We start from the raw sequence: 9818 nt of genomic DNA on the forward strand, positions 1-9818 counted from the left end.
TTCATGTCCTTTTTAAATTATTTCTGAGGATTTTGTGCCTGCCATTAATGCAATTTTCCAACAAGGGGAGCAATTTGCTGAGATCACATCATGAAATAGTTGATCTGTGTGTTTCTCTACAGTTCCTAACACTTTTACTCCAATGTGTGTATATGTGTGTATTGTATGACAGAATTATTAATTCATGGAAGCTTATCACTTAAACTTTTGCAGAAACCACCCACTATAGAATGTCCAAAAGTTAGAATTACCTGCATTGCCAGAATTGTCAAAAATATGTGGGAGAGTTGTGGTGGCAGAGCAATTGCCTGCATTCCTTGGCTAAGTAATAATGCCAAGTATCTGTGGGAAGATGTAGAACTGGTTGTGACTCTGGAAGTTTGAGACACTGGTATCAAACATTCATTTATTGCAGCCCAGTTTAACAGTAAGCTTGCTGCAGTGATCAGATGGAAATGCTAGCTTAGGTGTAGGATTTCAAGAACTTTTTTAATGTGGTGAGAGGTTGGCATAGAAGGATTCTTTAAGCTGTAGAGGTGAGTGGTAGGAAATGGTCAGCCATGTGGAATTCATGTTGTCAGCCTCATCTCCAGCAACAAAATAACTTGTGGTGGAAATAGAGCTTATTAGCAATTCCACCATTATGTTTATTTACAGGCTGCCAGTTCCTGTTTGTAAGAGTGAATGGTTCTTCAAAATCTGACTGGGGAGCCCAGCAGGAGTGTTGTAAATCTCACTGACATCTGAGATTTAGAAAGTTGACAGTGAAGTATCAGGAAGATGCAGTTGTTGACTGCATGGGAGTTCTGATCAGAGGGGACTTTAATAGAAAATACTCTTCCTGTCACAATTCCAACAGACAATTTATTTTACACTACTTGCATACATTGACAAATGAGATGGAAGGTATCAACCTGAGTGTTTATCAGACCCCAGATGTATTCTAAACAATTCAGGAAGTCTTAGAACACCCACATTTTTAGATGGAGATTTTCAGGATCTCATACTTTCTTCTGAAGTGCCACCCCATAATTCATTTTATATTTGGGTCTCTGGAGAAGGCCTTAGTGCTGTTCCTACATTCTGTAGGGTTAAGACTAGGAAGTGAGGCAGGCCAAGCCTATGGACCCTCCATCTGCACTCTGAAGCAGAGAGCAGGCTTCTCTGCTGGCATGACAGCAGTTGTTGTCAAACAAATGCACCTTTGGCTTTTAGAGGTGCTTTTGTGCTGCTCCAGCTTCAGGAAGCTCTCATGAGCTCTGTCTCACTCCTTTTCTTTTGGTCTAAGCTGGTCTGGGAAATGCTGCTCTGTTGGGAGCGATTGTTGGCTCAATCCTGGAGCTGAGGTCAGTAATGATGAAACATCTGGGTAATGCTGTACCAGTCTCCAGCTCACTGGCACCTCAAAACAAGTTCACAAGCCATAAAACCAGTGTGGGTTTTGCTGAGCTGGATGTGCAGAGTGGGGAACAAGTTTTTAATCACTGGAAATTTGAGTCTGAGAAAGGATACAAGAGCCTTCTCTGAAAAACCAAAATATAAAAAAAATCCCAGATCCAAACCCTCCTGGGCTGTTCTAGACTCTGTGTGCATAAGAAACTCTGCAATGGCTAATGCAGAATTCTGCATCTATTCTGCCTCAAACCCAAATATATTTCTGGAGCTCACCCAAGGGAAAGCCATTTAATCATGATGAGGGACCAGCTGTCAGCCCAATGCAAGGAAACAGTTCCCTGCTCTGGGAACTTTTCCCTAGCATGAAAGTCACTGCAAGTCATGGTTGATTCCTTTGTTGTGAATAAATTATCCAGTGGATTCAGCCTTTTTTTCTTGTGCAAAATTTGTGTAAGCCCCAGCTAAGTACATTCAGTGAATCATTTTTAGACTGTAGATTATCCAGGGAGAATCCACTATGGAATTCTTACGGCAACTTCTTATCTTAAGTCATGGGGTATTCCCCTGCTCCATATTTGGATGCTGAAATAATACATAATAATGAATACACCATTTTTAAAATCACATTGGACATTTTTAAGACAGAAAAAATGACTTCATGATAAATATTTAAAAATCTACTCTTAAGGAAGCCACTGTAAAATGACTTATTTTGGGGACACTTGTACATGATGTATTTTCTTGCTGTCAGAGTTTTAAGCCAGGAAACATTTGATTCCTTGCCAGACTCTCAGTCTGATTCTAAGTGAAAATATGAGTATGGTAAAAGCCAGCAGCCCTCTGAGCTGCATTGTGAGGATATTCCTGTCTGCCGAGGGATCACTTGACATGCACACGTCTGAAAGCACGTGCACAAGTGTCATGGGGGGACAGAGCAGGACTCCCATGAGGAGTAGTACCAGCAGTGGGTTGTGGATGCACTTGGCACTCCAGAGAAATGGATATATTTTTTTGGCTCTGGCACTGCTTTCCTCACTGAACGTGGTTGAGTCATTTCCCTTTAATGCTTGTAGTAAAAAGGTGTAAAATGGTGACAGGTATTTTCTGAAGCCTTTTGGGAGGTCAATGAAATAGAAAAGTAAATGTATTTGAGAAAGAAAATGAAGAGTGGTAATGATAACTGTAAAAATGGATAGCAGGAATATCTGAGTAGAGGGGCAAATGATCTGAGGAAAAAATCCAATGTAACTCTTGTAACGTGACAGGGGTAGCAGATGTTTTGTTATTCAAATCCCTTGTTCCATCCCTGACATTTCCCATGTTTCTCAAGTGAGGTTTCTCCAATCAGCACAAACTCTTTGTTTACTGCTTAATAAAAATAACAAAATTATCCTTATTTTTTGAAATCTTTTTCTGATTATGCGTATTTTGCTGGCAGATTGTAATGCGTATTGCTTCATTGTTTAATTAGGACTTAATGCTAATGTCATTAACATTCTAGTCGATAATTCAGTAGGCTGCCTATTTATAGACGTAATGAAAGTCATAACTTTCGGTAGTGAAGTGCTTCTGACTGTGCTATTAAATTAAAAATAAACTTACTCTAACCTGACATTAGCTTTCAGTTTCATTGTCCATGGTCCAGTGAGTCTGAAAAATGCTGCTGCATGCACTAAACATGGGGGTTTTTTAATGATTATTTTTTTGGTAGAGTTTAACTCATCCTTTCCTTTGAGAGAAAAAAAAAAAGGAAATAGACTAAACTAAGCAAGAATCTCAGAAAACTCTGAACAGAAGTTTGAAATATTATCCTTGAAGAGAATTGGGATTTGCAACACTGAATTTAGGTAATTGGAAGCTTGTCCAAATTTTATTCTGTGACACTGCTTGTAAATCAAGTAATTAGACAGCACTTCACCTCTCAGTTTCTTACCACAAATACGGATGTGTGCTTTATTTGTGGTTATAAAGTGCAAAATAACTGCTAGATTTTGTACTCCATGTAATCCCTTTAGTAGGGATAATGAATTCTATGGATTTATTTCTTCATGGCATTTCTCTAAGCATTTGTAAAATATTATTTGCATAAATAATCTTTTCTAGGGAGATTTCCAAATAAAAGCTGTGGGCTGGATACGTGTCACAGACTGAGTAAGCACAGCCCTGTTTTGGAGAATATTTCACCATTGTCCTTAAGTCCTTAACTTCTAAATGCAGTTTATATACAGTGACCAGATCTTGCACATTCTTATTTTAATTCACCTCTTTACAGCTTGAATTCTGTGTATTTGGGCCTCATTTTGTAAGCTTTGTAACATGTCTCAGTTTAATTCAATGGGTCTTGTTATTGTGTGCTTTGCACTCTTTAATCTTTGATTCAAACATCATCAAGGAGGTTTAATGGTGCCAGGCCAAGAATAATACTGAAGTAATAAGTGGGAAGTAAGAGAAAATAAGGAAAATTGCAAGTCCTGCTGGTCCCCTCCTTCACATGCACATGGGGAGTGCGTGGTGGGGGGAGTAAAATGTGAGAGGTGATGAAATAGTTCCTGCTTGAAGCTTTGCAGTTATGGATGATTTGTTCTCTGGCCACGGCTGGGCACTGCCAAGGGGAAGGGGCTGCTGGGACATTGACCTCATCTTGCTCTGGGACAACTAAATGCAGCTCTGGATGTGAGTTTCAGAATTCTGTGGAGTTCAGAGGAATACGAGGTGAGTTTTGAGTTCCTTCTGGGCACTTCTGTCATCCTTGGGGATTTTGCAAAGACCAACACTAAACAAGGTGAGGAGATTGTTCTGTGCCCTTGATGCTGGGCTCTCCAGGACAGCTCATTCTCTGCTGGAGCCTGAGGCACAGTGCTGACTCTGGCTGGGGTCCTGGGTGCTTTGGTGGCTTCACACTGCAGGGCTTAAACCTCTTCTTCCTGACACCAACAAGACACTTCACTTACAAAGCCACTTGGAAAGGTTTTTAAAAGATTATTGGAATTTTTGGATTACCACAGAGTAATTCATTCTCAGTCACAGAATTGAATTACGACATCTTATCTGTTGCTACTGTATTAATAAAATGTCTGAAGCCAGCCTTAAAGCACAGTTCCTTTGTGAAGCGACTTTAAGCAGGAAGGATTTTTCCAAGATGGGTGTTTTTCTCTGAGTAGTGTTGCATACAGACTGGAGATTGCTTCTTCTATTGAATTGCATAATGAAAAATCAATCAGTTTAATGGTTGACAAACTTTGACATTCAAATAAAAATGTTGCTGGTATTTTCATAAAGACCTGTAGGCATGACTAGATTCAGCAACTTTAATTTATGCAATAGTGAATGTCTGCCAAAACATTGTACAAACGACTGTATAATGAGGCAATAATAACCATGAGGAACGGAAGGAAAGCGAACAGAGGCCAAATCTCTCCGTTTTTACACATTATATAATTTCACAAAGCCTTTCAATGTAAAATATGTTCCTATGGCTTCCTTTTCAACACCATGTTCTGTTTTGAAGGCAATTGCTCAAAATCATCAAAACAGATTTATCTGAGACTGTTGTGTAGCATCAGATGACAATGTTTCGTTTTTCTACAAGGTGGTGGTTCTGACTGGGGATTTTTATTTTCCTTGATTCATAGGAAAGAGAAATCCCAGCAAGGGAAGAGGACACCTTCATTCCTCACTGATTTCTGTTTTTAGTGTATGTTTGAGCACAGCACTGAGAGGAAGCATGGGGAGTGCTGAGCTCTGCTGCCTTTAGGCGCTGCCTTCCCCCAGCACCAGGCTGGCCTAAGAAATCCCATCAGCCTTGCCCAGGCCTTGTCTGGCCACAGGATTCCCAGGGTCCCTTAGCCCAAGGGATTCATTCTGCCTGCAGTCACCTTCACTTGGCTCTTCCCTTGGCCTGTGCCTACATCCTCCTTGCAAATTTCCTCTCTTGTATGAAGAGATCTCAAACTGTGAGACTCAGGACAAGCAAAGATTGAATTAAGAGCTGGTGTCTTGGAGATCCTGCTGTTGTCTGGAACTTAATACAACTGAAGTAGAATTCTGTTTAGCAAAATCAATTCTTTTCCACCCATACCTTTGGATTCCCAAGCGTGGCTGGCAGGTGAAGGCAGTGAAGTTTGCCTGGGTCAGCTTGTTGGGCTCTTTTGCTGTCTTGTGTCCTTCAAGATACTGACTGTGTCTCTCTGTTTCAGTAATGTCTAATAAATATTATATTAAATAAGGTGCCAGGACTTGCATGTTATCCCTGCTTAATCTTGCCTTTTCTCAAAGGAAATAATCTTTCTCATGTCAGGAGAGTATTCCCTTTTCTTTCTATGGGATTCATGATAATTTTGCTTCTTTGCCACCTTTAACGCTCTTCTGATTTTTAGCTTGATATGATGACTGATATTTAGTATCTCTATTTTATAACTTGCAAAAGCAAATTGAAGAAGTTGATTGATTTCCCTAGGGAACAAATGGTGGAGCACAGATTAGAGCATTGTTCCCATTTTATCCTTCTAGCTCAAATTAGAGATAAGTTACTCTATACCTTTGATTTTTATAGTAATTTGTGTGAACTGCCAGCATTTCTCTATCAAGAAGTCTGCAGTATTTTTTATTCAAAAACTTCCCATTCCCAGGGATGTTAATGCTGAGATGGAATCTAGAACGGATATTCCCAAGTGTAAGAAGGTTTGGATTGTTTTTTGTTTTGTGTAAATGCCTGTATATATTTGTGGGGACAGCACTTCTTTCATCTACATGTGGATGAACTCTTAAGTTGTGATTTAGAGAAGAGGCTGGGGTCAAATGCCTGCATCTGCCTTTGAAAATTACCCCTAAAATTATTCTGTCAAATGAAGGGATAAACACAGGATAAATTCTGGCTTTTTGAATGGACTCAGAGCTGCTCAGTTGCAGATGTTCTTCTGCAGACAGCTGGTGGGGAAAGTCCTTTACATCTCAGTGTGGGTCTCCGAAGCTATCAGGGAACCAAGAGCCACAGAGTACAAAACTGTCAGTCAAAAGGCCAAACCTCTTAAATGTGCTGATGTGCATGGTTATATAATTTACATTAAATATCAAGCACTGTACTTAGCAAAACTCAGAAATAAGACTGATAATGGTGATCTACAAAATGAGTCTGTTTCATGGAAGTTATGCAAAATATTAGTGAACAGAGGCTGCTGCTGGCTTCAAATTTATAAAATGCCCAATGCACCAACAAATAAGCAGTGGATATTTCAGATATTTCAGATGCTGGATGAGTTATCAGTTACTTTTCCTTAGTGTAGGAAAAGTTGTAGGTGTACTCAGTAAGCTTTCTGTAATGTCAGACAGTGATTAGTCATGTGAAAAATGAGCTGCAGTGGGTTTTTTGTATATCGCCATCTTTTTTTGTTCATTGCTAAAACGTCAGCTTAATTTTCATATTAAAAACACATCCTAATTGCATTTTCAGCCTAATGGGCTCCTAAGTGAAGTTTGCCTGTAAAGAATTGCTTGGAATTTACTTCCATTTTACTTTGGCTCAGATTAATATTTTATTTATTAAAAATTCAGAGACCTGTGGGGGAAGGAATTTAGCTTTCAAATTTTGCCAGAACATATACAGAACTTATATTTGTTTCTAAACACAGCTTCAATTTTGGCAAGCCAGCCTAGGCTGCTCTGGAGGTAACGTTGAAGTTGGAGCTTCATAACTAAAGAACCAAGTAATTAAAAATGAAGCCACAAAACTTGGTCACTTCTCCTGACTAAAGCATCCTTCCTCAGCAATAGAACTCAAACAGTTTGCTAACCTCCAGCACTTATGTCAGCAGCAAAATTGAAAGTATTTTTTGTCACCTGCACTGCTGTCAGCAGAAAGAAAAAAAAAAAGAAAGTAGAGGAACATAATTTCAGCACTAACATAAGTATCAGAATGATTTACCTGTCTGTTCTGCTTCACTTTCATCTCAGCTTTCAGGGCTTCATTCATCAATCTTTTATTTACACACGCATATCTCATTTTTACACAATTTCTCTCTCCCTGACCAGATGGCTGCGTTGGCTGCTCGGTGTTCATCAAAGGGAGGGAGAAAACACACGGATGCCTCGTGTCAGCTGGGGAGGATTCGGGTAACTCTGCTTTTCAGCAGCAATTTTCTAGGTATCCACAGAATGAAAAAGAAAACTTAGACGTTTCAGGAAAATACCACAAAACTCTCAGCCTTTAAAATGCATTATTGACTTTTATCTAGCTGCAAATGTTACCTCTCAGTCAAGGCACCAGGTTTGCTCCATCACACACAGCCTTTTCAGGGGCAGTAATTTAACAGGAGTAATATGAAACAGAAAGCTGGTCAAAGAAGAAAAGTACTTCTTAAATAAAAGGAGGGATTATTTTTATTTTTTAAAATTTGTTAATATTCATTTATCATAAACAAGTGCTGTAGTAGTTCCATTTATAACTCGTTTATAGTACCCATTTTATCTTTATACAATTCTGGTTTTAGCACAAGCTCAGAGAATTTGTTTCCAGTGAGCTTTTCTTGAAATGTGTGCAACTTTTTAGGAACAAGCTTGTTCTAGTCATGAAATGCTTTCAAATCTTCCTGTAACTTTTTACCAAATTGTCCTTGCTTAATTTCACATAACCTGTCCTGTCTGCAGTATTTCTAACAATACTTTGTTGCATTCTAAGCTTCTTAAGTGCTATTCCCATAAAAGCTCAGCCTATGGAATTTAGCTTCAGTGGGATCCACTCAGTTATGCAGCTTGTTCAAAATTTAATAGACACGGAGAAATAAATATTAGTAGCCGTGTTTCCATTTTTCATGAGTCTCATCATTGTAAATTAGGAATTTTCCGAGTGTGTGTTTGTTCTTTTCCTACCAGACTCAATTTCCAGTTTTTATTTGATAGTAGGGTTTGTGAGAATTAATTATAGGCTAATTAACTTCAGGAATCCCAGGCAAAGAATAGAAAAGAAAAGGTTTGTAGGGAATTCCAGTCCTTTTGACAGTCAGTGTTGCATTGTGGATGACAGGTATCATTAGATGAATTTTATCTCACTCTTCAAAATTCATGTTCATAAAGACATTTGCACAGGTGTCATGTGTATTTTAGGTGCAAGTTGTGCTACAGCACAACGAATGAGCAGAGGATTAGGAACAGAGTGTGTAAAATGGATCTGAACCAGCTCTGAGCCCTCACACAGGAGCCAACAGTGAGAAATACCCTTGGAAAGGCAGCTTTGCTGCCAGGCTGGAAAAGTATAATGTCCTCAATATTCTTATCAATAATGTAACATAAATATTGCAATACCACTCCGAACATTTGCCACTGACAAAATGATTATGGCTTAATCAGCATCGACAAGGACAGGGTCATTATGCTCAGTAATACACTGGTAATAGGAGCATGGCCATTATAGTGAGCTATGTGCTAATGCTGCTGCAGCCCAGGCTCCTCTGGAGCACAGGGAAAGAGCTTCCAACCACAGCATGGACACTGTGCCCAGGCACAGAGTGACTTTGAAAGGGCTTTAAAAACAATGGTACTGACTGTCTCAACAGAACCTCCCAGGGAATGCTGTGCAACGTAGGATAAATGAAATAATAATATGAAAATTGTGTTGGGCCCTGGCGAAGCCAAGGAGGTTTAATTTTTGATTCTTTTCTGCGGTGTTTTCTCATTAATTCTGGTATTTAAATTGTAAACAGTGCTGAAGAACTTGGAGGGTGTAGAGAAGAGCTTCAAGTGTAAGTCAGGCTAATGAAACACCTGTACATCTGAAAAAGAACTTCATAGGATAAACTGTTTGCCTACAAATAACTTCATTGGATCAAGGGTTGTTTGCTAAAGCCCCTTTGATGCAAGCACAGCAAGGACTAGAACCTCCAGCAAAGTCAGCCCAACACTGAAAACTCTGAAGAAAGCAACCAGGGAAAGTGATGGCTTTTCTTTCTCAAAAAGTCCTCAAGTCTGAATTTTGCCATACTGTGAAGTAGGTGAGTCCAGACAAGGCAGTAACAAACTGCTGCACTTAAAGACTGAAATTCTATGACTACAATACAGAAACCAGAGCAGCTCATTTAAAGTGAGTATCTGCTCCTAAAGTTAAAAGTGTGTGGTAATTCTTGGATATTATTGCTGTGATTACAGACCTGTGTTTTAATTGGTTAAATTGTTGCAAAGTAATAAGAAAAACAGAGCCCCCAGACAGAGGGGTCCTGGGAGAAATTGGAGGGGTTGAAGGGAAAATGCCCAAACTGTTTGCTGAGGTGATTTAATCTCTTTCCCAACAACCTACAAAACTGTTTTTACTTAGACTGGGGAAGAGCTGATGGACATAAAAGAGTGCAAGAAACTGAGCAGCATTGAAGGAGATTTGATGTTAAATGAGAACCAGGAGTCACTGAAGTGAAGCTAAACTGAAACACAGCCCTCTC

The sequence above is a fragment of the Corvus cornix genome, chromosome 4A, assembly GCF_000738735.6.
Source record: "Corvus cornix cornix isolate S_Up_H32 chromosome 4A, ASM73873v5, whole genome shotgun sequence".
Lineage (NCBI taxonomy): Eukaryota > Metazoa > Chordata > Aves > Passeriformes > Corvidae > Corvus > Corvus cornix.